This window comes from Anser anser, assembly GCF_964211835.1.
Source record: "Anser anser genome assembly, chromosome: 26".
NCBI lineage: Eukaryota > Metazoa > Chordata > Aves > Anseriformes > Anatidae > Anser > Anser anser.
The window spans coordinates 1,266,109-1,284,984 of NC_139747.1; the positions used below are offsets into that span (position 1 = coordinate 1,266,109).

General features: G+C 49.7%; 1 protein-coding gene across 1 annotated transcript in view; it reads right to left on the reverse strand.

Moving 5' to 3' along the window:
• Positions 1-365: 365 nt before the first annotated feature.
• KCNU1 (potassium calcium-activated channel subfamily U member 1) overlaps positions 366-18,876 on the reverse strand; it is a 115,196-nt gene continuing 96,685 nt past the window's right edge. The window contains exon 31 of the transcript XR_014575498.1: positions 366-383. The gene's annotated coding sequence lies outside the window, so the exon portion shown is untranslated. The remainder of the gene's footprint in view (positions 384-18,876) is intronic.

Here is an 18,876-nt window from a genome sequence, read left to right on the forward strand (position 1 = left end):
CCCGCGCTCCCGGCCCCAGCCCCGTGCCCCTCCTGGCCGCTCTCCACCTGCCTCTTCCCCAGGGGCTTCTCTTCTTCCTCCTCCACCGCCCGAGGTGGGATACGGACACGGTGGGTGCCTCACGAGGACCCGTGATACTGCTCGATGGGAAAATATGACACCACGCCATGAAAATAGCTGTTTAATAGGCCTGACTCTTTGCTTCTCCAAATGGGAACGCACCCCTGAATTTGGGAGGAAGGACCGCGGCAGTGTGCAGAGGAGGCTCTTCGCATTAGATCTCTTTCAGAAATCAGTTTCCTGAAGTATCACGTGCAAAGATCCCAGGGTCTTTACTTCCAGTCCCTCGCTTTAGACAATATCCCAGGGAAAGGGCTCAGTAGCTAAAATAACACAGGAAAGGGAAACCAAGCTGGTAAAGAGGGACAGATATTTGACTTTTATCTCAGCAAAAGCCATCTCTATTAAGTGAGAGCCAGGGCAATAGGCCCACAGTCAAAGGGCTTTATTATTATAATTGCTTTGCAAGGGTGAGAGCCTGTGGATAAGAATCCAAATCAGCCATTATTCAGAATAATAATCACGAAAAAAAGATAAATAAATAAAGGTAGGATCCAGCCAAAAAAGGAGCTCACATTATCAGCCAATAAACCAATAATCCATTAGTGACCAAGGTTGCTGAATAATATAGTACTTTCACAGTACCCATAATTTATACTGCAGACTAGAGAATAGACACGATTATTAGAGTGAGGGCTACTGGATGACACATGATGCATGACCGCGCGGCATTGATCTTCACACAACAGGAAGGTGTCTAGACTGGGAGATGTATGGCCCTGCGATTCAGAGCAGGGCATATTTCATGCGGGGCCTAATGGAGTAGTGGAGGCCGTGATGGATGACTTGCCTAGTTTCAGTAGCAGCGCAGTTATAGCAGTGCTAATGCGTGACCTCTCCCGCTCCCTGCGTCCTTCATTCAGTCAGGGTGACCTCATTTAAAGGGATGGAAAATGAGAGGCGCAGAGGATGAGGGGGAGGGAGGAAGGGGGAGAGAGGGGAGGAGAAGAAGAGGGAATAAGAAAAATAAAAGATAAGGAGAGGGCGTGATGTAAATGAAAATCTCTCGTGAGCTTCCACCTTGCTTCAGGCTCACTCCATTGCGGCAGCACTGGCGGGTACGGGACTGATTCTGCTCTGCACCTGTTCTGCTGCTGTTTGGAGCTGATTTACACCAGCGCCACTGAAATCACGGTGAGGTCCCCATGCTGCAGCCCCAGCCGTGTCTCTGGCACTCCCAGGGCTGGTGGGACTGGGCCAGCAGCCCCCACTTGCTGCCGCATGGTGCCCTGAGCTGGCCACGCAGCACAGGTACCCCTCCTGCGAGCCGGTGGGCTGCGTTGCTGCAGCCCTCCCCCCGGTCCCCCTGCTGGAAATTGTCCCCAGGGCCAGGAACCAGCTCCTGGACATCAGCAATTTTCAGCCTTGGGCAATAAACCAACTCAAAGCTAGTGATACCTGCAATTTGCGGCAGGCCTGAATCCTTGTCGCATGATTACAGGCGATAAATAGCTTCAGACAGTGGGTGTGTAGTCACCTTGTTAAGCTCCTCCACCTCTTACTGACACCCTCGTCTTCCTCCCCAGCAGCCCCACCTCCAGCCATTCCTCTCCCTGACAGCCAGCAGCCTGGTCCAGGCAGAGGCAGGGGAAACTGAGCAAGCAACGTGGAATGCACGCAGACACAAAAAAAAAAGTAAAATAAACAAAAAAATGCAAGTGGGATCAAAATGGATAAATGGCAGCAGCCCTGAAAAAAAAAAAAAAAAAGAACCAGATTAAAACGGAACCCCACACCACGAATTTTTGAAATGGATCAGTTCTGTTCTGAAGCACGGTGTTCGAGGGCAGCCCCAAAGCACACGGTGCTGCCAAACAAGCTCCAGATGGGGCACAGCCACCTGGCAAGGCTGGGGAGGACCGAGCGCAGGCAGGGCACCTGCTGGCCCTGGGGGAAAGGCTGGCTTCTGCTCAGTCACTCCAGGACGGACGAGGGATGAGACGAGTTAAGGAAAATGTGAGTCTCTGGGCAGAGCTGGAACACTTTGCTTTCTCTCTTGAGGATCGTAAGGACTGTTAATGCGCTGGTCTGAGGCCCCTGTCTGTTTGGAAAGGTTACTGCAGCCCCGGCGTGCCTGGCCTGGAGGGATTTTACTCCGAATCCCAGTACATCTTACTAGCCTGGGACTGGTGGTGGCAGCACCCAGCCCCTCGGGTGCCCCACACTGCCTGCAGGGACCTGACTTCCAGAAGAACCCCGGACGGATCATCAGAAGAATGTGGTTGGTTGGTCGGTTGGTTTTCTTTTTTTTTCTTTTTTTTACTTCCAGGAATTTCTTTAAGAAAAGCAGACAAATGGCTATTTTCACGGCGTGCTGTCATATTTTCCCATCGAGCAGTATCACTTTTTGATGGAAGCTGCCGCATCCATTTGCTGGTGAGAACTGCACCCAGGCTGGCAGAACAACACCCCGGGAGCTCCAGGCTGCTTTGTCTCAGGGACCCGGCGGCAGAGCCCCGTGCAGAGCCCAGCAGGGCTGCTCAGCCCCGCAGCCGTGGCCTGCAGCTAAACGTGAGCCCCGCAGGGACTTGGCGGCCACCTCCCCTCCTTCAGCCCGGAGCTGGATGCTCACGGCTTCGGCAACGAATCCTGCAGGGTCCCTAAAGGTTAAGGAAATGATCTCCGAAAGCTGAACTGATAAAATGGAAGCATTTGCTTTCTCCCCGCTGTTTTGATGCTCCTTCCCTTATCTCTGGCTCATTGTTTGCCCTCTCCTGGAGCGGTGCCCGGGGTGCTGTCAGCCGGGGGGGCTGCGCAGCGAGGGGACGGTCTCCGCCCCAAGGAACCTGCACGCTTAATAGCGAAGACAGATGGATAAAAGGCGAGATTATTATCCCTGCTCACAAGCACAAACCCGAAGCGCACAGAGCATACATCACTGCTCGCAGCCACAAGGAAAGGACCAGAGCAGAACCAGGGGCTGAGCCCCAGGCTCTCGGGGCCGTGCTTCAGACACGAGAGCATCCCCCCCATCCTGAACAGCTCGCACTTACACCGGGACACGCAGGAGGCTGCCCTGTGGCAGAGGGGAAATGGCTATTTGTTCATTTGTTCAGGCCTGGGAGCAATTCCCAAGTGCCTCCTCCTGCCTCTGGCCCCAGCCCCAATGCGCCTGGACCCCTGGTTAGCACGCACCTACGGAGGATCACTGCAGACCCTTTAACACCATCGCCCTGCTACGCCCGGTGCCTGCCACGACAGCTTTGTGACTCCCTTCCCCAGAACCACGCACGAATCCGTGTAAACCCCCTGCCGCGTTTCCTCCCCTCCCCGTAAGGGCTACAACTCCCCGAGCTGCCTGGAAAGAAAAAGAGAGTGGACATTTACTGTGTTTCCTTTACCATCTGGGCTTATTAAAAACTGCGCAGCAAATTAAAAATAGGTGGGAACAAAGATGGGGGAATGACATAAAGGGTTGCAGAAAATTCTCTGTGTACTTTTAAAAGCTGGAATTGCCATATGGACTGGCAGAGAGACATGTTTTACATTTCCACTGGTACATGACTGACATCATTTAGCATTAACTTCTATTTGAATAAAATGGTAGTAGACATTTAGGTAATATTACAGGGCAATAAATGTTTTAAAGAGCCTTGGGGGGATGCTCTTGAAACACAGTCCAGACCAGAACTCTAAAAATATGTCTTAATATATATTAACCTCTTTTAGGACTTTTGGCTCTCAAACAAATAATGGAGGATAGGAGGGATTTTTTTTTCCTCCCCTTTTACTCTCTGAATTAAGAGTCCCTAGCTATATTTTTTCCTTTTTTCCTCTTCAGCTGTGCTGGGAAGAACATGAGGGAATGTAGTTAAAATTCAAAAAGGTTCCCCTTTATCATTACCATGAATCAACACAATAAATGAGCCCCTTCAGAGCACGGTAATAAGAATTTGATAAATCATCAGCCAAAAATTAACTAGATGTCAAAACAATCTTTGGGAAGTGTGATGGATTAGGGGCGATAGTGGCAATTAATCTCCCAGCATGAGTTCACAGGAGAGACTGAACGCTGGGAGATGGATAGGGGGGAGACCAAGGCCTCGCAAGGTCAGGACACTGCAGAAAGGAACGAGGGAGGGAGAGAGAGACGGAGAGAAGAAGAAAAAAATTCCACTGAGTCGGCAATACCCAGGCCCCCAGCAGCCGAGGTAGAGGTCAGGCACATGCCTTTGAAAACCCTTCTGTCTCCAGCTGCTCCCTGTGATGAGGCAAGCACTTTTCTGCTCCCGCTAATAAATGCCACAAGCCAGCTCGTGGGGTACAACACATGGCTGGAGAGAGCGGGAGACCGAGGCAGGCTGCATCGGCGGGGCTGCGCTCCTTTGTAAACAGCGACGGGGGCGGCAGGGTGCCGGCGGGGGAGCGAGGGAGACAAATCCTTCCCTAATGTGTGAATTCAGCCGTACCGGGCCCGGCAGTGGGTGCGTGTGGCTTGACTAATTCCGCCTGAGCGCAGGAGGGGAGAGTGCAGGAGGAAAGTGCCACTGCAGTCATAAATCCCCATCCAGCTGGCAAAACCACTTCCTCCGCCTTCGCCAAGGGTTTGCAGCCCCCCGGGAGGCGGCAGCAGCTGCGGGCTGGGCTCCACGAGACCCCTCGGACCCCGCCATGGGGAGCTGTGGGCTGGGAAGAGCCGGCAGAGCTGGGCCGGAGGCAGGGAACAGCAGAGGTCTGTAGCACCTCTGGAGGGTCCCATCAGAGGGGGCAGCTACAAACTGAACCCCAGAGCATCCTGCCGGGAGGAGAACAGTTCATTTCAGATAAGGGCTGCGTAAAGCCTGCAAGGTTCATGGCCCTCCATGCACCTGGCCTTGCGGGGCTCCTGGAAAGGCCTTCCCATTGATGCTATGCATGGAACATGACCATAATCAACGATTTTTTGCAGCCTCGAAGACAACTTCATGAACAGCAATAGTCTGTTCATGGCGGTTACACAATGGCTTGGGCTGGGGATGAAGGAAGAGGAGCAGGGTTCGTGCTCCACTCTTCCAGCGTAGCCTCTGACGCACAGGAGGAGCTGAGACAGGCAAAGCACACCGTCCCATGTGCCTCGGCTTCCCTAGGTTTGCACGGGAGGTGACTGTACCAAAGCAGCAGTTTTTATTCTGTTGCGGTTGGGAGGCATCTTGGGACGCCCAGAGAAAAAGGTGAGAGGGTTATTATGTACCGTGTTACCCAGACAAGCCTTGCAGGGATGCACCACGGATGTTTTCCCCCAGCTCCCAGATTTAGCTTCCTAAAATCCTGTACATCTCCCTCCTCCACCTTAGGGAAGTGATTATCTTTACCTGTGCTGGTTTCTTTTGCATCTCGTACCCTGTGGCAGCACAAGCTCCGAGCTCGAGTGAAGCAGGGAACGAACTGGGAAATACCCACCGTGCGCCAGGCACAGCTTTGCTGTCCTGCTGCCCCAGGCAGCTGCGTGCTGTGCCGGCACTGCGCAGCTAACCCCGCGGCAGCTACTCCCTGCTCGCCCTCCACATCGTGTCCAGCCCTCGGTAATAACACCTACAACAGCCCTCTGCTCTGAGGGGTCAGTGCTGGCGGGACTTTCTGACCGGAGTCAGCTGGGCCAGACCCCCAGACGATGAGCACAAGGGGCGGCAGCACACGGGGCCAGTCCTGCCTGATTGACGCTCTCCCTTCCCTGCACAAAATCTGCCACCCGGAATCCTTTGCAATCCAACCAGGGGAAAAAAAAAAAAAAAAAAGAAAGGGTGATGAAAGAAAATACAAAGTCAGGCAATCGCCTGGCAGGGCTTCTGCTGACTTCTCACACTTCTCGCTGGGCCTCGGGGCATGGAGCTCCCAGTGACATTTCTCCCAGCAGATTCAGAGCCTGCCACAAACTCAGAGGCTCGGGAACACACCAGGCAGCCAGGGCTGCGCTGGGGGCACGGACGCGCCCGCAGCTGACTCTTTTAGGAGTGACAGTGACCGCAAGAAAATAAATAATTGGCCCCGATCCTCTGCAGCCACACTGCTGCTGTTCTCCATTTCATCACTCTGAGGCTTGCAATCCTTTCCTGAGCTGTTTAGCATCTCTCCTCACATTTTCACTGCTGGAACATTGTTGGCTTTGATACACATTGTGCTCTTCCCCTCAAGCGACAAGGAACAAATGTTCATGCAGCACAGAAAGCGCCCATGGGGTGAGGAAGGAGAGGCTCAGACTTACTGAAAACATCCGCGGCTGCTTGCTTTCACCACTATCTTCCCACTCCAAGCAGGGAGAGAGGACAGGGAGGCAGCAGCAGCCGAGGACAGAGTCTTGGCTCAGCCGAGGTTCTCCCCCTCCACCATCACCCCAGCTCGTACAGCCGCAAGGAGGACAGCCAGGGGTTGCTGCCGACAGCCCAGGTCCTCCACGGGTGAGGAGGAGTGCAGGGGCTGGGCAGAGAGCCGGGCGGCGGCGAGGAGCTCTGTGTAGCCCTGACAGCTCCAGTCCTGAGCTGAGAGGCCCTCAAATGGGACAGCAGCACATGCAAGTGATGTTTTGAACCTCAGTCGTAAAAGAAGAGCTTGGAAATTGAAGCGGTTGTGAAGTGGAACCGCGGGTGGGGGCACCAGCAAAGCCAAACCCGCCAGGCAGCGGCGGCACGCTGCTGGCTCTGCCGTCTCATCTCACCAGAGGTGCTGCTTATGGACTGAGAAGATAAAGATTCAAGATGCAGCCAGGGCAATATTGCTGTCAAACTCTGCTTGTTTGTATTGGCATGGCATATTGGGACTCTGTTACTCTGGAGACACCGCTAGCAGATGTACGACAAAAGCAGTGCACGACGCAGCCCTCTTCCCGAAGGAACTGAAGCCCCCCGCAGGTTACAAACGCTGGCAGTGGGGATTTCTGCTCCTTGGTGAGATGCCCCAGGGCCCAACGCCGTTGTCAGTACTGTAGTGTATGGGGTCAACCCACTGAAGTCAGGAGAATTAATTCAAATTTATGAGTCCTAAATGAGCAGGTCGTTAGTGTCCAGAAGCAGAGGGGGCAGGGCCAACCCAGCGGAGCTGGAGCAGAGCTCCTTGCTCGCAATGCACACCGGGCTCTGCAGCTGTCTCGGGGATGTTGCGATGAGAAAGTCACTCTCCAGTAAGCTCAAGCAAAATATTTGCTGTGGTCACCTGAGTGCACACAGCCAGTTCAGCAAGATCTCTCACTACAACCCGATAGCCATTTATTTGCTGAAGTGGGGTTAGCTCAGAGGCACTGTGCAGCTTTCACTTCCCTACCTAATTTTGCTACTAAGTTAATTGAAATTATTGAAACTTGGTTATAGAACAGGACTTGTTGTGAGAGGCTAAGGATAAGCCTCCATTAGCTCCCATTGCTTTGCTACTGTGTATTCGTACTGTTGACAACACCTTTCTTAAATATTTGCATCCTTAAGAAAGAATCCGACCCCCCCCAATCTTACTGCATCTTTCATGATTTTCTCTGGATCGCTAGCACAGTTTTGTGTAAGAGACAAACACCTGGCAAATGTTTGGAGACTGCTGACTGCTTGGCACATATCAATGTCAGAAAGATTTCTGGGCAAAAAGAAAAAAAAAAAACACAAAAAAGATGAAGAAGAAGAAGAAGAAAACCCGCCCAGCTGGAACACTTTCCCAGAATGCCTGTCTCTTCTCAAGACAGACAAGGCTTGGACAGAACAGATGTTTCCACCCAAAAGCAGATGTGGAGATGTTACTTTCCCAGGGAGGAAGTGTGGTGGGGTTTATTATTAACCAACAGTCCCCATATGACAGCTTCCCTTGACCAACAGTTGGAAAATCTGGAAAAAAACATAACCCTCTAAGCCAAGTGGTGGCAGGAAATAGCCAGCCCTGATGGAGTCCGTTGATTTATTATTATTAATTACAACCCGGAAATGACCAACAACATCTGTGAGAGCCAAACATGGAAGAGAAAGAAAGCTTGAGCACAGGGGCCAAATTTCTGATTCCATGATGGCCTTAGCGCGCTGCTGAACTTCAGGGAAGGCAGCTGCAAGTCGGTCTGAGCAGCCTGTGTCAGGGCGCAGAGGGAAAGGTCTGGTAGCACAAGTGGCCGACGGGGAAAGGGGGAGTTTTACAGCAAGAGGGAGGCAATCCTGCGTCACCCGCTGAGTACAACGCCGAGCAAGTGGCAGCCCTAAAACTAGAAGCACCGAGTTGCGTGAGCACGATGCTGAGCCTCAGAGAAGGCTGCCTGCTAAAAGGCAGGCTGGAGCTGTGCCACGCCGAGGTCCCGAACCAGCTTCCCCATGCAGCCATAAACAGCACCATGTGCACAGAGCCCAGCTGATTCCTGCAGCACTTCAGCTACACGGCTCTAACGTGCTGTAAGCCCAGTGATGGAAAACAGGCAATAGGAAGAGACGAAAGTACACCAAATCCCAAACCAAGTGCAGGGAATGAGAACAGAATTCCATCAGAAAAGCAACAGCGAGGTGTCTCAACGAGAGAACGCAAAGTAAAAGAGGTTTTAAAAATAGTTGCATGGAAAGAGGAATTGCGAGCTGAGTATTTAAAGCATCAGTCAGCCTCTGCGGCCGAAGTGTGAGCATGGGAGAAGCATCGCTCTGGTTATTTTGGCTGCCGCTCCTGCATGCATGACGAGTTTGGGGCTTTTCTTCACTTGCCCTGAGTCAGGTACAGACACACTGCTCTGCTCTGCGAGCCCCGTGCTCTTTGCCCGACAGCAGCACGTGGGTGTGAAGGGGAGCCGCGCACTGATCAGCATCTGAGCAAACGGGATCCAGCTATTCACGTTTTGGCAGGTGCTCACGTATTTTGCAAACTGCGAGGCTGGTTCAGCTTTGCTAAAAGCTTTGGATTTCTTTCATCCTTTTCCTCTACAGAACTTCTACATTTCCAGATTTTAAAACAAACATTGAATCAACCATTACCACTGCTGGTGTAAAATAAGACATTTTCAGCTTCTCTGCTGACAGCCCCACCTAAGGACACACGGACCCTTTCCCACCAGGTACTGGAGAGCATGGGCTCCCCGACACGCACACACGTCTGCTGTGGTTAACCCACAACCTGAGAGCTCATAGAACATCTGTTTATATTTTCAGAGCAGTATTAACATTGTCAGACCATGGCAAATCTGCTTAATTTTAATGGACATATGTATAATACACAAGCCAAAATACACTTAAAATGGGACATGTCAGAAAATAAACAACTATTAGCTAATGAAATGCAAAGGAAGTCGGTTCTTGCACTTTCTCTCCCCCGTACATCCCCTGCAGCCACAGTTCAGTCATCTCCTCCTTGTGGCTCCCCACTGCGGCCTCACACCCAAAAACCCAAAAACTTCTCCAGAAAAATAAAGACGCCCCTCGGAAGCGTGCTGGGATGGCACGGGAGGAGCGTGGAGGGGGAAGGCCTCTGCTGCGCTCATGCTTTCAGCACCGGAGTAACATCGGTGTAATCGCCAGAAGAGGCCAGTCGCTTTCTAAGGAAGCTTCAAAAAAGCCCCACGTTCATGTGAAAATCAGCCCCACCAAAACGCAGAGCACTGCTTCAGATGCACAGGCAGGAGGGGGCACAGGAAGGCCTGATCCCCAGCTACGCCGCTCACGCTAAGAGAGTGTATTCAGGTGGGCCTCGCCTCACCTCGAAGCCCTTCTTCCATCTCAGAACGGGTGGAAGGGCCTTTCTGCGTCAGGGCCAACATCTCCCCTCTTTGAATGCGCAGTGGGCTCATCCACAGGTCAAGTTTTTAAATTCCATGGCCAAAATAAACCCCCCCAAAAAATACAAGCTCAGTTCTTTGCAAGCATCGTGCCACTGCCGCCATCCCGGCCCAGACACGGCCTGGTTTCGCCAGCCGCTGTCTCCTGACCTTGCCCACGCAGCCCTCGGCTGGCAGCATGCTCGTCCCCCCGGTGCTGCCTCCAGCCGGGGAGCAGGCAGGCCCCGTCAGACCCTGTTAGAAGCTCACCCAGCTTCTGCTTCCCACCTCCTGCCCGCACGTCTCACCACGGAGCCACGCTTCTCACACTGGCAACAGTCCCATCCATAGATCCACCGTACCCTCTCCAGCTCCACAGAGATATTTGTAGAAACGGAACCTGAATGGGTTATTTCCACCCCCTGCTCTTTCCCTTGATTTATTTTGTAAGGTATCCGCTGCAGAAACCAACTGCACAGAGGTGAGGAGAAGTGCCCCATAATTGAGAACAATATCTCTGAGGGGCTTTTCCAATGAGGTGCAGATTTCTCTGGCACACATTCTCAGAGCCGAAGTCAGTATAATGAAGTCCAGAACTTTTAGGTTTCCCCTTTAATATATCCATCATGTCTAGATCCATTATTGACATGTTGACTTTCTTGTTTCTGATTTAAGCTGCCAGACTCAGTAAAATTGCCTTGACAGCTTTAACATTTGTGGCAGAACACTGACATGATGTTACTTACAGCTAATTAAAGTTGAGAGCATAATAAACAATGTCGGGATCCTAGCAACCTAATTTCCTTGGGTATTGAGTTTGCTGGATCTTGACTGGGGTTCTTTGAAGCTCCGGTGAGTTCCGACGCTGACCTCCCTGCTCCGCAGGCGCAGGCTTTGGACACCGGGGTGCCTTTGGTGCCAGCTGGATAACATCAAGGGCACGTGGAAAATGGGAGATGGTGAGCAATGGGGGGAGACAGGGATGGGTAACTGGCATGGAAACGGGAAACCGAGATGCTGGAAGTAGGTTTCCAGGGCCATTTCACCGAGGAGAAACGAGCCAGTAGGTTATAGAAAATGAGCAATGGGATGAAAGCAAGGAAAGGAAAATTTAGACTGATTACCAGGAAATCTTTCCTACTTGTGAGCTCTTTTAGAGCGCAAAATACCCTCTCTAGAGAAGCACTGCACACCACATTGCTCAAGTCATTTAAAACTGTCTGGACAAAGCACGGCAGCAGAGTGCTGGGAACGGCGGGCGTTTGGGGTAGGAGAGTGAGTGCGAACAAGGTGACCTCATAGAATTACATTTTCAAGCCCATAAAGTCTTGGAAACTTTGTAACTGCATCAGTTCCTTTTCCTTTTTTCCACGATTCCATCTCAAACCCAGCTTATTTTACATAGAACTGCCTATCACAGTGGGAAATTACATACAAATTAGAAGAAAATTTCTCTGCCTCCCTAAAGATCAGGAGTTCAGTCAAGGGCAAAATTTTACCTTTTCTTCTGATGTTTTTGTTATTTATTTTAGGAAAAAAAATGAAAAAAAAACCAACTTGCAACACCAAAATGAGATTCCTAGAGCTGACTCAGCCAGCAAAATCAGCATTTTTTTCTTGTCTGCAGTGAATCAAAAAATCACTACTCACTTGTGCAGAATCAACTGAAATTTGAGGTGAATTAAATCCAAAATCTCCCTCTGTTCTTACAAGTGACTGACATGCCTTCTTTATTGCCAGTTTCTTGAGTGTTATTGGACTGATTTCTCCACTTCCACTACAGCTCCTCGTTCTGCAAAGTAGGGCAACAGCAACATTTCATCTCTCTTTTGCAAAGCCTTAAATGCGGTGCAAGCAACACCATCACTGTGAGCTGAGCCACTGGTAAGTCACTGAAGCAAACAAAAGTTGAGATGAACTAAGTTAAATCTCAGTGAAAAATATTCTAGTGTGCATGTGAAGAGGAGCAACTGGTGAAATCGCAGTAAGAGGATGAAGGAAGAAGGGGCAGCGGGACCTGGGAAGAAGAGGTGCTGCAGGAGGAATTCCTCCCTGCTCCTGGGAAGTTGGGCACGATCCCAAGCCCTCTTGTCCTTTGCCCAGGAGCCAGGGAAGGCTGCAGGCTCTTGGCGCCTGCAGATGACAACAGCTCACAGTACTCACTCCCATTGGGGTTTCATTTCCCATCTTAGTCCTCCCTCTCTCCCGGTGTTTCATAAGCACAGGACTTTGTTTCAGCCTGCTGGCCGCACACGGTCCTGCTTATCAGGAGGGCATGGGCAGAACGGGTGGTAGAGGGACAGCAGAAGAAAAGGAGCGTTTACATTTCTCAAACGCCAAAATCAAAATTTTCCCAAATCCCTGCAGGCTGCACCCTTCCCTGTCTCCAGAGCAGTTAATGCAGCAACTCCACTGAGTTCACTGCAGGGGAAAAAAAAACAGCTCTTGGATGAAGGACTCCTGCAAAAGCAGCATTTCCTCCCTTTTGTCTTGGCTGTGGCTGTTTTCGGTTCCTGATTGTTCAGGCTCTTTATTCCTCACTTTCAGACTCTTGTTCATTTCCAGCTGGGCTGTATGTGTGCTTCAGAGATCCAGTGGGAAAGGTGGTGCGCAGTGACCCCCAGTCATTAATCAAGCTGCCTAAGCCGGGGCCTTTTCACAGCCAGAGCCTGATTATTGGCTCTTGGGAGCTGCGTAATAAAATGACAAGGGGAGTGAGTCTATTTCCTGCCGCCAAACTGCTGACATTAATTCACACTGGGGGGCTTGGGGAAGACAGCGGGAGGGGGAGAGTGGGGAAGGCGAATCTTTCTGTGCAAGTAAACACTGCAGGACCCGCGTGCCGTTACCCAGCTGCTGCGTGCATGTGTGCGCAGACGTGTAACGGCGCAGATGTGTGCACGCATGCACTCACCGTCCCGTTTAGGGGAGCATAGCTGTTCAGAGAAGAACCCAGTTTTACAAAGCACTAGGCACAAGCTTGGACCAAAACCAGGAGCCAACCTGAGAACCTCTGTTACTGCAGAGGTCCAGATCCAGTCTGCAGCTGCCTGCTTTACCCAGCCTGACAGTCACACTACTGTATCTACAAAGCACATTTTTTTTCCAATGGTAATCCTTAAAAAAGGCAAGAAAATTAGGTCCACACTTATAAAAGTTTGCACTACAACTTTAGCTCGGGTTCCAAGACCATAGCCCAATCTAAGAAAACCCCAACCAAAATAATAACCACTGCACCAGACTCCCAGGCTGTGACGGGTTTACAGCTCATGGCAGCAAACTGTGGCTGCAGAAAGCCTTGATGCTAAATACCTGCCGTGCTTCTAGACATGGTATGAAACCATCATAACAACAGTGAAGAAAAAAACCCCAGACATCAAAACCACCACCACCAAACAAACAGAAAAACACCTCAAGATCAACACTGGAAGTATTCAGAACTGAAGTCCTGGAGGACTCATGCCTAGAAAGACTGGCTGATTGCATCCTGACATTCCTACTGCAGAGGAACAAACTGGATGGTAAGTACAACTGGTAACAATTTTCTAAAATTGGAGAAATTCCTTGTTCTTTTCTTTTTTCTTAGCTAATAGTTCTTTTGTCCTGACTCTAGACATTTTGCTAATCAGTTTATATCATATGGGAGCTATCAGCAGAGACAGTCAAGCCTGGGGATATGTAAAGCCTTTCCACTGCCTGAAGAATCCAAGGAGACCTTTGACACTTGCCAAATTCCCTTGCAAGGGAAGGGTAAGGGAAGAAAGTCAGAGCCAAAATCTGTAAAGTCGTTTCTTCGTTAGCCTTCAAATATAATCTTAAAACATTCCTCTGCTGTGATACCTTGTTTTTATGGGACAACAATTGAAGAACTGTTTTGCCAAGACCACTGCTTTTCATACTGCTGGCTCCGTTCCTTGCACAATAGTCACCCGTAGTCTAGCCTGGCCATCTGGCCCCTCAGCTTGTCCGGGGACGGCTGCTGATGAGCCAAGCATGTCGAAGTTCAGGATCTGTTGCAACCCGCCAGGTCAGCCGCTGGGATGTGAGCAGGCGGCGCGGCGTGGGAATGGCAGCACATGTAGAAGCACCTCTGCAAGAGCACTGAGGCTTTTCTGTCTCTTCTGAGACAACTTTATTTCATCAGAGCATTTCTAGTTGCACGTACAGAATATTCTGGGAGCCTGAATCATCTTTGACACGATCCCTACAGCCAGCAACACCCCTGCAAAGAAGCAGAAAATGTTCCCACATTTCTCTCCCTGTGGCACAACAGCAAATGGTCCCAACAAGGTAAATTCTGCAGAGCTGTTAATGACTGCACGAGGCATTGGGCAATCAGAGCTACATTCTCTCCTGAAACATCCCATCAACAATCAGAACTGCAAGTCTAATGCCGTCCTTGCCACCAAAACAAAAATAAGCTTCTGGTTTAAGCAGAGCTTGAATGCCCCTATTCCCCTTCTCTCCAGCCACCCAGGAGAAAAACAAACAAACAAAACACAAGAAACCACCCGAGGGGCTGACGGGAGGTGCTCCAGAAGCCTCTGCTCTGTCGTCCAACCCTTCTTTTTCCTTTTCTATTGAAACAAATGGAACACGGAAATTGGGGAAACTCGGAACAAAGTCAATTGGAAGCGACAGACCTGAACCCCACCACGATAAATCGGTAGCGCTGAATTGCCTTCGATGGAGTCACACTGCTCTGCAGCAGCAGAGAATCTGGTGCGTCACCGATTATTGAGTGTATCGATCCTCAGAGAGGATGTAACCGAGCCCAGGATTCAGTCCCCAGCCCTGCAGCGCAATGGTTGCACCGGCCAACTCCCCGCAGCGTCAGGCCTGGGGGAGGTATAGCGAGCAGCCAGTAAATCAAGGTGTGCGAGGGAAATAGTATCATTACTTCTCACGTGTGCATCTGAGCAAGAAGCGCCTGATAAAAAAGACCCATTTGCCATTGCAACTATATCAAACCTTCTACAAAAAGTCACTTTGAGGTCACTGTTTTTGTCCAGTATTTCAATACATTAAATGCAATTACTTCATTGTTGATTTACCTGTCATTAGAGGCATGTGTTTGAACATGATTTATTGAGTGAGTTTTGTGCCAGTTGACTTGCAATAGATTGCACAATATTCAAAAAGGCTCATTTGCTTGGCATTACATTAGAAGCACGGTGATTGCAACACAAAGCAATGTAAATGAGTTCTGAGAGGCTCCATCATTCATGTTGTCATGTACTGAATCCTATTATTATTTATTACCATAATTGTACTGTGTTTCCTGGGGCGATAAATTAGGACTGATGGGTCCCGCTGACAGCCAAGGACTGGACTCGCTCTATATAATTTAATAGGGATACTGTTGGATCTCAGCTTGGAGGGGACTTAGGGAGGAATTTAGTAACTAAGCAAAATCTTTTCTTAAAAAAATTAAAAATAAAATAAAAGCAGTGAGTTTGTGTTGGCTTTTTTTTTTTTTTTCCTTTTCCTCTCCCTTGGCAGCAATTTAAGTCTTGATAAAAGCTGCAAAGGAAATGGGAGCACTCTGTCTTTCATAATAGGATTGTTAAAAAAATCACTGCCCTGTGTCACAATCTGTTTTATGCTCCCTGCTGACAGGCAGCCTCACCACGGCTGGGAACAGAGGGACGGGGATGACTTAAAGGGATAGCAATGACAGCTTCTGACCTCTAGCACAGCAGCGCAAATCCAACCCACGGCTGCAAGCAGGAGCTGTTCCTAACTGATGTCTGTGGGGAATGGGTGAGGTTATCCCAGCCCCTTGCATATAAGCGTTCATAAAATGTCATCAAAAAACAGCTTTTTGACCAGCCTGGCAGATTTTGATTCTCACCTACGTTCTCTCTGAGCTCAGTGCAGTCGCTGAAGACCGTTTCTTCTCCGGTTCGCACACCCATAGGCCTCCTTCCGAGGGCTTGGCATGCAGTCTGAGGTACTCTTCTGATCAGGGAGCTTCATGAGATATATATATATATATGAAATAAGTTTGATAACGACCTCAGCTGAAGCCTGTTTCTTCTGCTGAAGACTTCTTCTCAAGTGGCCAAACTCCCAAGCCCCGAGGGGCCAATGCAGGACTCTCAAACAGCCCTAAAAACCCTTACAAAGAGCAAACGCAGCACACGGGGGGGACCGCAGCGTATTTCACAGCCACTACCTGCTGAAACCAAGCAGCCTGCTCCTCCTCTAACTTCAGGGTGCCAAATACAAGGGGTCACAAACCTTGGCTGATAATTATTCTTCAACCAGCACAAGCTTTCTGACTCGGATGAGTGCAGTGACAACCTCAAAGCCAGGGCAGGGTGTGCCTGGCTGTGCTGGGATGTTACGCCGGCCGCCCGTGGCATTGCAGTGAGCTGTGACGCCGTTTTATTCCTGGCCCAGCTGGGACAAACCTTCCCTGTTACCGAAAGGAAAAACCAAGCAAACTATTTACATAAAGGGCTGAGGAATTAAAACTGTGACCTTTCCCCCTTCTCTTTCAATTTAGAATGAGAAAACAACAGTAAAACCAAAACGGGGCCGCTTCCCTTCCCACACACCACAGGACTAGATCTCAAAGCGTGCAGAACACAAAGTCAAGGAGAAGAGTTGCACCAGTCCTTAAGCCACAGGTCAGCCTTCAGCAAAGCCCAGCACCTGACGGGCACACGGTGCTCCGAGACCCTGGGGAAGGTCTGGCTCTGCAGCTCTGCCTCCCACGAAATTCTCTGCTCCCTGTTAGCGCAGAGCGCCAGCAAATCCCACTGTGTGCCTTCCGTTTTAGTAAAGCCCTCAGAGAAAGGTGTTCAGCAAAACACAGGCCTAGGATAGGCCCGGATTTTAGTCTGTAACCTCCTGAGGTCTCGTTTTCCCTTTAGGCTATTTTCATACCAACTTAATTCTGTGGCCCTGGCAGAGTGATTTCTGATTGACAGTGGGGAGGTATGATCACAACCAGGGGCCCTTTTGAATGGCTTTCATTTCAGAGCAATCCCGTGCTGGTGTGAAGCTGCAGCATTAGCCTTTGTGATCGTTTTGTAAGCATAATGCCTGGGAACTTTGGAAACCGACTGCTCACACAGCAGGTACCCGGTCCTTCCCTTCCACACCTGAGGCGACAGCAGGCAGCGTCCTGCACTCCCTGCAAGCTGAGGACTTCTCTTACAGCATGGCTCTAAAGGTTCTTTGGATTTTTGATACTGTTTAGCTTATGGCCATGTTAATATGAAGAATTAACCCAGAAAGTGGCTTTTTAGCATGATAAAACCCCAGCTGTGCTTTGTTCCTAAAGCCAGGGAAGGTGAGAGCACTTCTGGCGCTGAGCTGCAGTTCTGAGCGTTGCTTCTGGGAACTGATCAAACCTTCTTGTGTCGTGGTCGCTCCCCGTTATAATAATGCTTATTCATCAAATCGGGCTGTGAAGGATATTCATTAGCTAAATTACAAGGTTATTAAGGCCAATAAGATGGAAGTGTTGTATTAGTACTGCTATTGCTTTGCTTGAAACAAACAGAAATAATCTCAAACCTCTGCAGCAACGCTCCACCCTCAGAGCTAACAGACAGAGCCCCCCCACGAAGACACAGAAACACCATGTATGGACTCGCCATTAGAAAGAAGCTAAAGCTTGCGTATCCTGAACAAAAAAGACGAGAAGCACTCTGAGATTGCTCTTGGTAAGGCAGATAGAGGATCCTATAAGCATGACAGGTGAATGGGGAAAGCGTGCCTCAGGCTCTAGTATCCAGATTAAGATTCAACAATAAAATTCTTCTTCTTTCCATGCTTTTAACCACCACCAATCCTCAATCTTTCTACTACGCTTTTTGTAAAGAGACTCAGAGCTGCAGAACCTCAGAACTGTTGGATTAGAACAGGTTAATGGTCCCTACAGTCCTGTACGTTGTATTTGTGAGCAGCCAAACGTCCATAAATCCTCCTAGTGGACAATTTTATGGAATAATCAACACATCATGGATATTTCCTTCTAACCTTCCCCGAGTTAGTAACTGGCTTATGCCACGAGGCATGAGAGCTTATTGACTGGATCCATCTCTTGTTCAAGTCAATAGATATCTGTCAATTCAGGTCAATTCAAATTAGATTTTATTGACAGGAGAAGCTACACAAAACGTTGCCAAGGTGTAAGAAAATGACAGCACACCCCTACCTTCCTTGAGACATCTGTCAGTGAGACAGATACAGCCTGCAATGTTTTTACAGAGAGACTTACTTGCAGCTTCCCCAAACAGAAATTGTCCTCGACTGAGCTGCATTGACTTCACCGAGCCGAACTGTGCTGAGCATAAACAAAATCCATCCTGTTTCGCTGTGGACACCATCAAGTAGTGTGAGTGCATTAAAATGCTAAGGGTGTAGACCCGCTATTATTTTAGAAATGGGGCTGCGTAGATATCCTTCTGCCAAAAAGCACCAAGCAGCATCCCCAAACACAAAAACCCCGGAGCAGAGCCTGCACCTACAGCTGTTAGATAATCAGCATCCCTGCTCCCCCTCCCTCCCCGCTGATTGCTGCTCCGGCTCATATTCCCTCTACCCCATGCAGACATATGAAACTTGTCACTCAGACTTCAAAGGCGCTTTTCGCTCACCCTTCTGCAGCGGTGACACATTTTTGGCCAAGCACATCACATTAATAGAATTTGCTGTCAAACAAGAAGGCTTGCAAACAATGGAAGGATTGTACACTGTGCAGCACGGCTGATGGGCAGATCACCAGGTAACCTGATGCAAGAGCTATAAAATATCTCAAAGACACAAGCAAAAAGCACAGAGCCTAGTTTTGCAAAGAGACGTGTGGTTTGTAGAGGTTTGGTGGGGTGTTTTTTTTGGTATATATTTTGGAACAAACCTTGGCATTGGACTTCTTTGGGTTTCCAAGCCCAGCTTCAGCTCAACATGCACATTTCCTCAAACACTGCAGTGTTTCCTTGTTTTCTCCGGTGCCTTCTTCTCTCGCACATACTCATCTTTCATTTCATTACTTGAAACAAACCATGGGCCAAGATCTGCCGGCCTCATAGAATCCATGAAAATATTTTAAACGTGCCATGTTGCACTGT